This window comes from Panthera pardus, unplaced genomic scaffold, assembly GCF_024362965.1.
Source record: "Panthera pardus isolate Hobbes unplaced genomic scaffold, ASM2436296v1 HiC_scaffold_22, whole genome shotgun sequence".
Taxonomy (NCBI): Eukaryota; Metazoa; Chordata; class Mammalia; order Carnivora; family Felidae; genus Panthera; species Panthera pardus.
Genome location: NW_026526788.1, coordinates 38,133,587 through 38,148,682, shown reverse-complemented (window position 1 = coordinate 38,148,682; position 15,096 = coordinate 38,133,587). Strand labels below are relative to the sequence as shown.

General features: G+C 49.8%; 1 long non-coding RNA gene across 1 annotated transcript; it reads left to right on the top strand.

Annotated features, from left to right (window-relative positions):
• The first annotated feature begins 9,741 nt into the window (after positions 1 to 9,741).
• LOC109264465 (uncharacterized) lies at positions 9,742 to 14,337 on the top strand. Its single transcript, XR_002078738.2, has 2 exons — positions 9,742 to 9,860; positions 13,040 to 14,337. It is a non-coding gene; the product is annotated as an uncharacterized LOC109264465 (long non-coding RNA).
• Positions 14,338 to 15,096: the final 759 nt, after the last annotated feature.

The following is a 15,096-nucleotide window of genomic DNA, read 5'->3' as shown; positions in this document are numbered from 1 at the left end:
CTGCTAAGCGGGAGGAGCCCTTCCCACCGGGCCACACTGCCACGACCTGCTCAAGGCGACCTAGGGGCTGCTTCTCTCCTTACTGGGATAGCCCAACCAGGGGACTGTGCCAACAAGCAGTGACGGCAGCCTCAGAAGGCAGAAGGAACTCTACTTGGAAGGAGGAGAGTTTGCAAAGGAAACATGGGAGCAAGTGTGAAAACCTGAAGCCCCTCATCGGGCTCTCAGATCCCGTGCCTCCCTCTCTCTGCCCCTCCCCTGCTCACGTTCTGTGTCTCTCTGTCTCAAAAAGAAAGAAACATAAAAAATGAAGAGTTTTTCAGCCTCAAATGGGCTGAGGTAAGAAACCCTGACACACAGTAAGGCCCTATTAACCAGAAGGTGAGAAACAGCTGTTGTAAAGCCCATGCTGCCACCCCAGAGAACACAGGAGATGGTTCTTCCTTCAGGGGGCCTTGGACACATAATTATTGTGGAAGGAAAAAAAAAGCCAGAAGATAAGAGCGCTGAGGATTTAGTAGAAGTGACAGCTGAGACTAGAAAAAGTAATGATTATTTGTAAACACGACTGAGAAGGAATTAATTGTGGCCAGTGTCTAAAGATGGAATGTATCTGCTAGAAATAACTGATACGTGCATAGTGATTCATAGTTTTTATGAAGTGCTTTCTTAAATCTTATCAAAAATATTGTAAGTACTTTTTAACCAAAATAGCAATGTCAACAACAAAACCCACGGGCTCTGGCATGTAAAAGTTTAGTTAAATTTAGCCGGGACGTAGACAAATGAGGTGCTGCTATATATATTTTGGAGATTTCTACATTGTCAGATGACAGAAATGACTATGTAAAAAATCCTTTTGTTTACTTGAAAAACTTTTATGCCTTTATTACTTTCTTCCGCAAGTAGCCCAAGATCTTGATGGGGATGTTATATAATACATGGAAAGGAAAAGAAGAAAATTGACCCATAATCCTGACACCTAGAGATAAATATTGTTAACATCTTAGTGACTATAATCTATATCTTTATCATAAACCATTACCGGATTATGCACGCTATATCGTGATTATTTATTCATTCGTTTAAAAATATTTGTTTACTGTTTACTTATTTTTGAGAGAGAGAGAAAGAGCAAGTGGGGGAGGGGGCAGAGGGAGAGGGAGACACAGAATCTGAGCTGTCAGCCCAGAGCCCCACGTGGGGCTCAAACTCACGAACTGTGAGATCATGACCTGAGCCAAAGTCAGAGGCTTCCCCAACTGAGCCATCCACGTGCCCCTGTATCATGATTATATTGGGGCACCTGGGTGGCTCAGTTGGTTAAAGCATTGGACTTCGGCTCAGGTCATGATCTCGTGGTTTGTGGGTTCAAGCCCCCCGTCGGGCTTTGTGCTGACAGCTTGGAGTCTGGAGCCTGCTTCAGATTCTGCGTCTCCCTCTCTCTCTCTGCCCCTCCCTTGCTTGTGCTCTGTCTCTCTCCTTCTCTCACTCAAAAATAAATACTAAAAATTTTATAAAAAATTAAAAAATATATATTGTATTATGGTCTCCCTCCCACCTAAGTATTCTTGTAACAACGCCAGTTTTGATGGCTGGGAAGCTGTGCTGTATTTTGCAAGCACTTTTATTATAGACAATGCTATAGTGAACATCATGTGTCACCTTTAGATAATGTAAATGTGAGAAACTCCCTGAGGTTTGAGGAAGGTTTTTTTCCTGTCCTTTAGAAAAACATTTCAAGCAAATATGACTGCATCCCAAGTAAGTTCCTGCATTCTGTGTGTACCCGGTCCTTAAGCTAGCCTGATGTGATGGTTAATTTAGTATGTCAACTTGGCTAGCCACGTGTGGTCAAACATTCTAGAAGCTTCTGTGACAGGGTTTTTGGATGCGTTGTGCATTTAAATTGCCAGACTTTGAGTAAAGCAGCTTGCTCTGCGTAAGGAGGGTGGGTGGGCCTCAATCAACCAGTTGAAGGCCTGGATGGAATCAAAGAATTAAGTCCTCCGTGCAAGAAGGAATTCTGCCAGCAGACCGCCTTTGGACCTCACCTGTGGCATTAGTTCTCCTGGTGCTTCAACACACTGCCTTTGGATGCGAACTACAATTCTTTACTGGGTTCCCAGGCCTCCCCAGTCAGATTTTGGACTTCCCAAACCCTCACAATCACATGTGACAATTCCTTAGATAGATAGATAGATAGATAGATAGATAGATAATCTCTCGTTGGTTCTGTTTCTCTGGAGATCCCTGCCTACCACACTAGGTAAAGGCCCCTCCTCTGAGTCTTGGCTCCCTCAGTTGCATCTACAAGGATGAATCATAGCTGACTTTAGAAGGAGTAGATACATTGTGACAACAGTTTCAAAAGGACAGCCCTTCTTTGTCAACATCAGGAATAGAATACTGGTATCAAGGGGCGCCCGGGGGGGGCTCAGTTGGTTCTGCATCCGACTTAGGCTCAGGTCATGATCTCACGGTCTGTGAGTTCGAGCCCCGCATTGGGCTCTGTGCTGACAGCGCGAGTCTGGAGCCTGCTTCGGATTCTGTGTCTCCCTCTCCCTCTGCCCCGCCCCCTGCTTGCACTCTGTCTCTCTCTCTCTCTCAAAAATAAATAAACATTAAAAAAATTTTAAAAAAAAGAATATTGGTAACAATACACAGTCATGGTGGGGGCCTCTGGCCACCCACGTGGCAGTGATCACGTTACGCACTGATACCTCTGATAGCATCTTATAGCATCTTCTAGATCCTCCCGTTTTCCAGCTAAGTAGACAAGATCAAGAGGTTGTTGCAAGAGAGACCCCGGGTACCATTCCAGCTGGTCAAACTCCTTGCCTAATGGTCTACCTGCCACACTGGACTTGGCGGTGTATTGGAAGTTATTTCCTCCCAAAACAGAAAAGAGTCTGGGGGCTTGAGGGGCCAGGAACCCAACTGCACGAGAACAATGCAGACAAGTTGTAGGGATGGGAGACATCTGGGTTGAGAAAAGAGCAAAGGAGGACCATGGTTGGTGTCGTCACTAATGAGCTCATTATGGAGGAGGGATTTGGTTTATATGTTGCGGAGGCAGAACTGGGATCCGTGTGGGTGGAAGCCACAGGGAGGCAGATTTCAGATCATCGTAAGCTGTCTGGGACAGGTAATGAGCTTCCTTGGAGCAGAGGAATGTAAGAGAGGCTACGGAAAAGAAATTCAGCCTGCGTTGGACAGGATGGTCTTTTATATCCTTTCCAGCCCTGGATTCTGTGACAGCTAACCAAGCACACATAGCCTGGGTGCCCATCCCCTCCCTGCCCAAGCGGGATCATAGATAACAAAGCAGCCATCGCAGAAGAGGCACGAAGTCACCTAAGACGTGTTTCTAAGGCTGGCACAGCCGGTCACCCGGGTTCCCGTTTCCACCAGCCTGCTAGGACACGGGCCTTTGACTCGCTCAGGGTACTGACGATGGCTTCTGTAAACAAGGCTCTGCTCGGCTTGCAACCCAAATGGTCTGTGCCTCACCGCACAGGGACCCCGTGTCTGTACGTCCAGGGTCTGCACAGGTCTACAGTGCTGCCGTGCTCCGGCCAAGTGGCCAAATAATTGATGACAGGGCTGTGAATGGCAGGGATTGAGCTGAGAAAATCCGCTGAAACTGGTTCCGGTTCATCCCAGCCTAATTCCCTCGGCCCAGCAGGTCCTGAGAAGATTCTTCTCCGCCAGGTCGGGCATGGAGGGGCTCTGAGACAGATTGTATCTGGCTGACCTGAGAGAACCTGACCCTGGTTCCCACTTCTCAGAAACTGGGGGCTTCTGAGAAGTCACTCCCAATCACTGAGTCACTGCTGCCTGCCGCAGGACACCCCCCCCCCCCCCCCACCTTCCGGGGAATGTTAGTAACAAGAGTGGTTAGAAGGAGCATAGATTTCTTTCTTCCAAATGCCTCGGGACACCTGGCGATCTGAGGTTTCAGGAGGGCAGAGAGGCCTGGTGTCGAAACCGTGTGTGTGAGAACGGCTTGGACTTGTCTGGGGTCAGCTCGGGCTGTGTCAATGTTCCGCAGCTGCCAAAAGAGCTCCCGCTTCTCCGGGGCATTGGCGGTGCTGGGAGTGGGGACAGTGACAGCCGGCCGCTGCTCCGGCTCTGATCAGCTCATGTCAGCTCCGTGTTTCCCCCTGGGCACGTGGAGCAGGAGAAGGACAGAGCCGGCCTAGTTTGGCAAAGTTGCAGGAGGCAGAGGGCTGGGTAAGACAAGGGGGACCTTTAACCCAAAGAAGCAAAGACAGGGGAGAACAGGAGAGTACTTCTCACACCTCTGCACAGCTGTTGGGAGGAAAGGAGGTTGTATTCATCCCAGGCGGCCGAGGGCCAGGTGGAAGATAGAGGAGAGGGTATGACACGTGTTAGCCCCTCCATAATTCTAAATGTGACACGGGCTGCTTCAGGGAGCAGTGAGTTCCGCATCCCCTGAGGTGCGCAAAGTGCAGCCAGAAAGCAAGGTCACATGTTGGATTGGTGATAGTGGGGAGATATTGCCAGCATCACAGGGAATCCCGTCCGGACCCAAGGGTCTCTATCGTAAATACGTCTCTGAGTCTCTATCAGTTACCTACTGTCATAAAAATGTAAAGTGACAAAAGTCGCAGCAGCAGACAACTGAGCACTTATGTAGCTCCTGCGTCTGCAGGTTGGCTGGGAGCAGCTGAGCCGGGCTGGGTTGGTTGGGAGTAGCTCTGTGTCACGTGATTCTCCTCCTCCTCGGACCAGGGAGCCAGCCTGGGCTTCTCCATCTCACGGTGATGGCAGGAGGGCAAAAACATGCAAGCAGAAGACTATAAGGCCTCCAGAGTCCTCGGTCCGGGTTCCATCACCCCTGCCTCATCCCACTGCCCCGGGCAAGTCACACGGGGGAAGAGATAAGGAAGTATGTAGTGTCCATGGGTACAGGGCGGGGCAAGGCCTCGGGCCAATAGTGCAGCCCCACTACGGTGGTCACTATGTCAGTTTTGACAGACACACACAAAGTAGGTGTGCAAACATTGAGTGAACATGTGACAAGTTTCTTAGCAAACCGAGTCGTTCCCGAGGCAGGTTCATGAGGAGATCGGAGCTCTCTGTAGAATGCGTAAGTTCCTGGCCATACAAAGCCTTGGTGGGCACATACAAGCCTTCGGATTCTATGCTGTGCCTAAAAATCTATAACTTACAACACACAGGGGTCCCAGGCATCATCTAGCCCAAATATCTCACTTCACAGACTGGCCATCCAAGATCCAGAAAGGGGAAGAATCCTGCCCAAGCCCATCCAGTTGAGATCTAGCTGTTGCTGTGGTGTTCCTTCTCCCCTGCACGGCCAGGGTCAGCAGGACTTGCTAGTTTCTGAGGTGACACTGCAGGGACCAAGTGTGGATGCAAATGAGACATAAAATGCAGCTCAGAACCCCCACCTATGATCGTTGTAAGATTTCAGTCAGATGACAGGTCTGTAATGCCTGGCACATGGCAGGTGTGTAATACCCGATGATCATTGCCAATATTACTCCATAAAGTATTTGGGTGCTCAGGGCAGGAAAAGAGGCTTGATGGGGGAAGCAGGAACAAGGGCTGGCTTTCAGAAGGCTTTCGTAGGAGCTGGGACTGCAGGGTATGGCTTGCAGGTAGCCTGCGGGGGCACACAGTTCTCTGTGCCCTTGTTCACACTGGCTTTAGTTGGGCACACTGGCAAGAGCCGATGGGGTCTTGGAGAAAAGGAGGCAGAGTCTGCCCAAGTGGAAAGATTGCTGAGTGCATGAGATGTCTCATGTCCTCAGTGTTATGCAAGTTGTGGTGGGGGCAGAGATGTGGACAATGCCCTTGAGACCCACACAGTCTGACAGGGCAGAGATAACTGCCAGCAATGACGGCAAACCAGTGGCCACATGGCTGTGAGGACACTGGGAATGGACCCACTGATTCTATTTCAGTGTTTCATGAGTTCGGTCAAAACAGGGGCTGTCTTTCCCCGGTCCCTAGAAGAGTGTCTGGCATACAGAGGGTGCTAAATAAGTGTTGGTGGAATGAACGAGTGTCAGATGAGTCTGAGAGGTTTTTAAAGTCTTCCTGGAGCAGATGTAACCTGGACCGGGTGCTAAAGACTAGGTGGGATTGGGAGCCACGGTGGGCAGTTATTCTGGATATGGATTTGCCTTCCGTGCACACAATATTCCTGCCAAGATTCCCATGCAGAATGCCTTATCCACGGCAGGGCCCTCCACACGTCTGCCTCTGATCGACTTACTTCACAGCCAAGCGAAGTGCCCTAGTGAGCCTGTGCTCATGAAATTCACCGGTCTTGCCATGTTCCTCATCTACATGAAACAGCTGGCTTGATAGAACGACAGAACAGTTAAGAAACAAAACCTTGCAGGGCTGCGGTGATGTCCTCTGTGGTGCTGCATCTACTGTAAATCAGCATCCAATACGTGGTGCCACCTCTCTCCTTGCCAGGCTTCACAAGCCCAGGAATCAAAGAAGGGAAAAAGGAATGGCCTGCTCACTACTACCCCTAGCAAGTTTTTAGCAGAATTTTTGCTTCCTTGTCTCATGACTTTATGCGCTGTTGGCTTAGAGGTCTTGGTTCCAAAGGAGGAATGCTTCCACCAGGAGACGTGACAATGATTCCATTGAACTAGAAATTAAAGATTGCCATCCCGTCTATTTGGGGCTTCTCGTGCCTCTGAATCAACAGGCAAAGAAGCTACCGTGCTGGGTGGGGTGATGCGTCCTGACTACCAAGGAGAAATTGAGTTGCTACAAAACAATTGAAGTAAAGGGAAGTAGCTCTAAAATACAGGGCATCCCTTAGTACTGCCAGGCTCTGTGATCAATATCAATGGAAAAACACAACATCCAATTCAAGCAGAGCTGCTAACGGCCTAGATCCTTGAGGAATGAAGATTTGAGCCACTCCACCAGGCAAGAGCCATGATCAGCTGAGGCATTTGCTAGGGATAAGGGAAGGTGGGGTGATAATGGAAAAAAAATAGTTATAAATATCAGCCATGACCACATGACCGGTGGCAAGAATGGAGACTGTGAGTGTTGTGTTTCTTCCTTGTTTTGTTATGAATGTGTGTGTGTGTGTGTGTGTGTGTGTGTGTATACATACAGGTATGCCAAATATTTTATTTTCTTTTATCTCCTATGCCCTCATCATCTAATATAAGATGTATTTGTAATAGTTAAGTATATATCACAGTATTTAAGTTGCCAGATATCAAAAGAGAAGAGTGAATATCACCAAAATACATTGCATCTTCTTGTATGAAAAGGGTTAACATGTTTCTGGTGTGTGCAAGACAGGTGCATCATTGTCGGTGGAAGTATGGCTTTGTGATTATCTTTACTTGACAATTACGTATGGTTTCAGGGAATATATATTGGTGCCAAGTTGACAAGGGGTGGACTGTGATGGTCAGATTTATGTGTCAACTTGGCTAGCTTACAGCCCCTAATTATTCAATCAAGCATTAATCTAGGTGTTGTCATGAAGGTATTTTATAGATGTGATTAAGGTCCCTACTGAGTTGACTTTAATTGAGGGAGATTATCCTAGATAGTCTGGATGGGCCTGATTCAATCAGTTGAAAGGCTTTAAGGACAGAGCTGAGGCTTCCTAGAATAAGACGAAATTCTACTTGTGGACTACAGCTCCAGCTTGTGCCTTGCAAATTGTAGCCTGTTCCTCCTGACAGCCTTCCTTACAGATTTTTGACTTGTCTAAGCCAACCCTCACAACCCGCACAACCCTGACAATTCCATAAGCCACCAGTTGTGTTTCTCTGGTTGAACTCTGATACAAAATATGTGGAGGTCAACCCAGTGGAAAGGGCTAGGGAGAAGGGCATGACATGTTAGGGGGTGGGTCACAGGGACTGATTACTGCAGGGAATAAAAGGCACTTGGTCTAGTTAAGCCAAGACAGTAAGTAAGAGCTGGATCAAGTAGCATGATGTGTGGAGGCTGAAATGTCAGGCTGAGGAGTCAGAATTCAATGTTGTAAATGATGGAAGCCATCAAAGGCTTCCATGTTGGATACAGACTGATAAAAGTCTAGGTCTCTAAAAGATCCATCTGGCTCTCTTATAAGAATGGACTGGAGCTAGGAGAAAGTGAAAGCAGTGAGGGTCCCTTTGATCAGTTCTGTTTTCAGAGAGCTGAGGGCCTGTATGCAAGAGTTTAACTGGGAACCATTAATTTAACAGGAGGCCATTTTGTGCATTTCCGATGGAGGCGGGGGTGGAGGCAAAGATGTAGGAATGGTGGTGGCATATCAGCTGAGAGACAGGGAGAGTGGGGAAATTAAAACCTCACATGGTAGATGGGGTCATTTTCTCAATTCTTTATAGCCTTCTCACATTAGAATTACACATCTGTGGCCATGGCCGAGACGTTTTAGCAGTTGATGCTCAAGATTCTACTATAGATGATATATGTCCCCGATGCACTGATGGTCGGGTGACTTTCTTTGGCCAGTGGAATGTATGCAGAAGTTGCAATACATGAGTTCTGAACCGAGGCTTCCAAAGGCATCACAGTTCCACTCTTGTGCTTCTGTGATTCTATGAGAAGAATTTTCCAAAGAAAGTAGCTGCTATCCCCTCAGCCTGAGCTCGAGTTTGAATATGTGTTGGGGTCATTCAGAGCCCAACCCTCAGTCTGGACCAGCGGAGGACCAAAGTAGGCCTGTGCAGCCAGGGCCGGCCTAGACCAGCCAATTCTCCGTTCATCTGGAGACCCTGGAGCCCGAGAACAAATCCTTACTACTGTAAGTCCTTGAGCTCCGGGGTAGTTTGCTACCTAGCATGAATGTAGCAATCACGATCCTTCATATGAAGAGAATGTGGCTGCTTCATTTCAGTGGCTAAACACGTACTGGCTCCAGAGAAGAATCTGTTTAGCTGTGGGCCAGAGCTGGAGGTAAAATCTGAGACGCTGCAGAGGAGTGGAGAGTACATTGTACTGACCCAAGTTCTAGTCTCGTATCTGCCACTAATTCTCTGAATGACCTTTGGCTGATCACGTCCCCTGACCCAGCCTCCATTTCATAGTCTATGCAACATAGTGGCTCACTAAATGCCCACCGGTTTAACTCTGCCCGGTTCCAATATCAGACTTGCTAGTATGTTGATCGATGACACTACTAGCCTGTAAAACTGTTGGGCCTTGCTTCAAACCCTTAAAATTTTGGTAGTGGCTGGCTAGAACTGCCTTGAGAAAGGGACTGAGGTTGCATCCAAGCTCAGCAAGAACGAGCTCCACGGGTGGCCCCCTGGGAAGTTAGGAAATGGTGGGGTGGTGATTTGCACTCCTAAGGTAACCACTCCCCCCTGGGAAAGGTGCACATGAGGGTCCGTGACAGCGATGCTTTGGGGCTACCTGTTCAGCAGGAAAGCCTGTGGAGCCGAAGCAGGGGCTGTTGGGTGTTCCTGGCTCTGAGAACCTTCTGCCAGGTTCCCTGTGCCCGGTGCTTGGGAGCAGATCTTCTGACATCTTTGAAGCAATCAAATGAGCAATAAAATTGTTGCTTCCCTGAGCTTCTTAGAAGCTACATAGGAAGCAGGCTGTGTGTGCTGCTAACTTCAAATTCCCCGTGGCTGTCCCCGGAAGCTCTCGCAATGCTAGTAACCACCGTGCTTTCCCGAGCTCTGCAGTCCTGATGGAGCATGGGTGTGCACACAGCATCCTCTCAGGGGGCTCGAGAGAGGAGCACAGCTCTGCCCTAGGATGCACAGGGCCCAGCTCTGTCCACAGTTCCCTGTGTCGTCTTTCGAGAACTGCGGGGCTTCCTGTCAGCTTCCTCATGTCTAAATTGTAATCCTGCAGCACAGGTAAGAACCAGGAAGGTGGACTTGGGCTTCAGGGTCCCTTATAGCTTCTACATGCTCTGTTTCTACTAAAAGGGAACTTGGAGGGGCGCCTGGGTGGCTCAGTCGGTTAAGCGTCCGACCTAGGCTCGGGTCATGACCTCACAGTTCATGAGTTCGAGCCCCGCATCGGGCTCTGTGCTGACCACTCAGAGCCTGGAGCTTGTTTCAGATTCTGCGTCTCCCTGTCTCTCTGCCCGATTCCTGCTTGTGCTCTGTCTCTCTGTCTCTCGAAAAAATAAATACATGTTTAAAAAAACTTAACATAAAAGAAGCTTGGATAGGAGACGTTTTACAAGAGACCGAGGGTTTGAGTTCACAGTCTTTGAGTCATAAGTGACAGAAAACCTAGGCCAAACTGGTTTAAGGAGATACATTTGACTGATATAACCACAAAGCACAGGGATAGTGTTTGGTTTCAGGCGTGGCTGGGCCCAGGGTTTGGAAATCACCATACGATACTAACACATTCAGCACTCCCTCCAGGCCTTGACTGTTTTCCTCAGTACTGGCTCTGCCCTCGGGCAGGATTTCTCCAAGGGGTGGCTCTCAGCAGCTCCAGATTCTCCCACCTCCTAAAAACAAAAGACCAGCAGAAGACGGGCTTCATTTCTCTCCTTTTTTTCTAGCGAAATTTCCGGGATTGCATTTCAACGGAGGGCTTAGGCTCTGCCTCCATCCTGAACCAGTCATGGGACCAGGAGTGGGGGGCCCAGGGTTGACCCCACTTTCAAATACATGGACAGAGAACGGGAAAATGTTTCGAAAAGAAGGAGGGATGGATGCTGGGAAGACAAAACAACAGACACGCACACCCTGGGACAAGGTTTCTGTGTTTATTCGCTGACAGCTGACCCAGCCAGGAGACATTCCTGAGGCTGGGAAAACGAACAAACAAAAAAAAAAACCACCTGGTCACTCATTAGCTGGTGCAAAAACACCTGCCAGTATGTATGTGGGTATCTCTCATGTGCTCGGCACCGCGCTAGTGATTTTTAGGAGGTAAAAAAGTGGCCTATTAAAAGACCCCCAATCATTGGGGGCATTCAAAGTCATTGGGGAGAGAAAGATGAACACAGACAGTGAATGAGGGAGACGGGCTGAAGTGGCTGATTCATAGCAGTGCTCTGGGAAGCAAGAGAGTGCAGGGATCACAGGGACCAGAACAGTGAGGACCCGGGCCTTGTTGGGGAGACTACCTCTGGACGAGTGCCAGGCGTAAGGTGGACATTACAGGTATGGGATGGATGCTGGAGGTGTCAGGATGATTCAAGGGCTCCACGGATACAGAGTAGAGCTGGCTGAACAGGCAGGAAAGAACGGGACCAGACTCTGAGGAGTCAGACCCACGTGAGGGATTAGATTTACACAAGGGGCGGCAGGGAGCCATAGAAGGCTTTAGAGCAAGGGCAGGGCTGGACACAGAGCTTGCTCTTCCTGCCAGCCCCACAGGTCTGCCTGGCACAGCACCAGCCCCATCCCAGAGGACTCCAGAACGCCCACGTTAAAATCGCACACGTTAAACTGTCAAATAAAAGGGAAAGGGCAACACGGCATACAGTGTACGATCCCAGTTTGGTGGATAAAATATATAGGCATATGCTGCCGACCACCACGTAGTGAGCTCTTGTGTTCACTGAGTGTTCCCTGGAATGTGCCACAGAGCACTCGCGGTGAATTAGTCCTCGCCCTGTGACGTGCGTATCATCTTCCCCTTCCGCAGCTCGAGAACTAAGTTTTACGCGGAGTGGGTGAGCGGCAGAGGTGGGGTGTGACGCTGGGGATGTCTAAATCCACCTTAGCCCCTGTGTTGAAATGTTAACGGTGATTATGGCTCTGTGGGTGGATTACAAGGGATTTTCATTTTCTTTTCTATACTTTTCTATAGTTTGCCAATTGTCTACAGTGAATATTTATATTACTTTGGCAGGAGAAAACAAATACATACTTTAAAAAAAAAAATTCCTCCAGGTGTGCCTGAGTGGCTCAGTCGGTTAAGCATCCGACTTCAGCTCGGGTCATGATCTCGTGGTTCGTGGGTTCGAGCCCCGCGTCAGGTTCTGTGCTGACAGCTCGGAGCCTGGAGCCTGATTCCCATTCTGTGTCTCCCTCTCTCTCTGCCCCTCCCCTGAGCATGCTCTGTCTCTGTCTCTGTCTTTCTCTCTCAAAAATAAACATTAAAAAAAAATAAAAAATAAAATCCTCTGGTCCTCATGCTAGGGACCCGAGCCCTTCTGATAATTACTCCCCAAACTACCACTGAATTTCCCCAGCACTTCAGGGGAAACAACCTGCTCACAAACCAGCAGAGAGAAGCTTTGCTCTCAGACTCTAGGTCCCCCATATTGTTGCAGTGCCCATTTCATTTTTTTTTTTTTACCATTTCCTCTCATTCATAAATTAATTTTAATTACACAAAGGATATAAGGATACTCATTTGTGCCCTGTAGAAAATTAAAATACTACAGGTAAGACTCAAATTCCATGTGCTCATCACCTCTCCTGTCCAATGACCTCCCATGAGAGGTCATGGAGTATAGTTATTTTTCGAGACATTTCCCTCTGTATTTACACATGTAAATATGTATCCAGGAAAATAAAATGCTATTATTGCGTGTGTATTTAACACTACTGCATTCTGTTTTGCATACTATTCTGCAACTTGCTTTTTAAAAAAATTTTAATGCTTATTTATTTTGGAGAGAGAGAGAGGCAGACTGCAAGTGGGGGAAGGGCAGAGAGAGAGGGACGGACAGAATCAGGAGGAGGCTCCAGGCTCTGAGCTGTCAGCACAGAACCTGACATGGGCTCGATCCCACGAACTGTGAGATCATGACCTGAGCCGAAGTCAGACGCTTAACCAACTGAGCCACCCAGGTACCCCTGCAACTTGCTTTTTAAAAAAGAAAATGTTTACTTATTTCTTTTGAGAGAGACAGGGAAAGAGCACACATGAGCCAGGGAGGTGCAGAGAGAGGGGAAGAGAGAGAATCCCAAGCAGGCTCCGCAAGGTCAGCACAGAGCCCGATGTGGGGCTTGATCTCACAAACCGTGAGATCATGATCTGAGCCGAAATCAAGAATCAAACGCTTAACCGACTGAGCCACCCAGACGCTCCGCGACTTGCCTTTTTCATTCACCAGGATGCCGCAGCTGTCCTCTGGAATTGGGAAGAACCAAAAATGTCATCCAAGCAATGCGTGCAGCTCATTCCCAGAAGGAAGAGGCTTTGTGCCTCGGACTGTCATGCCAAGCCTGAGCGTCTTGCTGCCTGTAGGGTTGGAACGTTGTCCACAAAGGGCCACCGGGTAGCCATTATCATTACCGGCCACCATCATCATTGGGACATCGTCAGCAACTCCAGAAGGGAGTCATGGCACCTGCAAGAATACCACAGGGGCCCTTAGTTCTCCTCCCCGATGGGGGCCGGTTTCAAGGATCAGGCCTAGAAGCAGAGCGAGGAGCTGGAGGGGAAGGCCTTGCTTCACCCAGGAAGCCAGGAGACAGTGGGGCAGGGGAGGGGCGGCCAGCAGGTGCGGTCTTCCCCAAAGGCCAGCGCTGGCAAGGGACAGTCCACCGCAGAGGCAACAAGAAACCAATGAAGGCGACGAGCTGAACCCACATCCACTCGTCCTTTGCTTACATAGCAGGAGGGTCTGACGTGCGGAAGGGGGTCCGAAGGGAAAGACGGTGGACTTCTTGGGACCCCTGGGGACCCCTGCTGGTTTCATCCGGTGGAGAAAAGGTGCAGACACCTTGTCTTGTATTCTCCATGTCATGGTCGCATCCAATCCCTTTCCACATCCCTGGGAAAGTCTGGAGAGCTCGTGAAGCTCCCCCGACAGGCACCGCATTCCGGGAGGCCCCCACTATGCACGCACGACCGCGAGAGAGAATGCCCCCTAGAGCTGCGCCGCCAGCCTCCCCGCCACACCCTAGTTCTTCTGACCACCTCCAGGAAGTGACCGTCGGGAAGTGTGGACCAGTGGAGAGAAGCCCCACTGAGGGTTCAGACACACCCAAGTCCACGACCCCAGGAGCCCCCCACTGCTGTCTCGGGCCTGGCCGGCCCTCCTCTCCTCCACTCTGCAGCCCCAGACGGGAGGCGTGCTTTGGGACAACAAGCGGCAGATGACAGAAGCTTTTCAAAGGGAGGAAACCCCTCTCTTCAGAGCAGGCTTCTTTCCTGCTATGCCAGTCCCCTCCCCATCAGGGCCCGAGTGAGGTTATTTGCGGTTGTGCCACAGGCCTGGAGGGATCGCTTCCTGTGACTTTGTTTGTCTGTGCGGCTGGTGCCCGTACTGAGCAGTGGGGCCGCAGGAGCACTTCCCGGAGCCCCTGGCTGGGCCGCGCTCTCACTGGAGGTGAGACGTCACTCAAATGCACACACATGCCCCTGTGTGGCCGCGGAGAAGTTCCCAGAATAATTACTTATACCCAGTCTCTTCGCCCAGATGTTTATACAGCTGGGGTAGATGACAGTGTTGGGGAATAAGGTCAGAAACCACAGTTATCGTGAGACTCCTGTTGGGAAATAGACGGGAAGGTCCTCTGATAGAACCGAGTGCTGGGAACACGGGGTGTGTTAAGCTACTTCACCGGTCTGCTGGGAGACACCACGGTCCTGGGGCACACCTTGCCTGAAACCCTTTTCTGACTCTGCCACCCCGGATGGGCCCCCGTTTGGGTTCCCACAAGGTCCCGCTGCCATGTCTGCCTCCCTCCATTGCGCTTTCGTTCTGGAAAGTTCTTCACCAGGGCCACAGCTCTTTCAGGACCCGTGTGTAGCCCCGTGTCTGATTCATCTCCCCACTGTGGGTGCCAAGCACATGGCCTAAAGCAAAGTCAACTGTCAGTAGTTTGTTGAATAAAAAATAATAGTAATTGGAAGAAAGGAGCCCCAAGTGAAAGCCCTGAGTAGAATGTCTGCCGTCTGGGCAGCCCTCCCACTGTTGTCTGTGTAGCATCGGCAGGGCAACAGGACACCAAAGGGAGGCTGTCAGAGCCCCCCGCTTGGTCTCTGGCTTCTTCTGAGGTAGTTCAGTGCCTCCACTATTGGCCCCATCCCACAGCCACTATCCTTGTCCCATCTGTGTCCAAGCAGATATGAAACACCAACACTTCCTCAACCTCAAAATAAACACGCCGTCCCACAAGGCCTGTGCGCGTGGCCTAGCGTCTGTGTGCGGGGTGAGCCGAC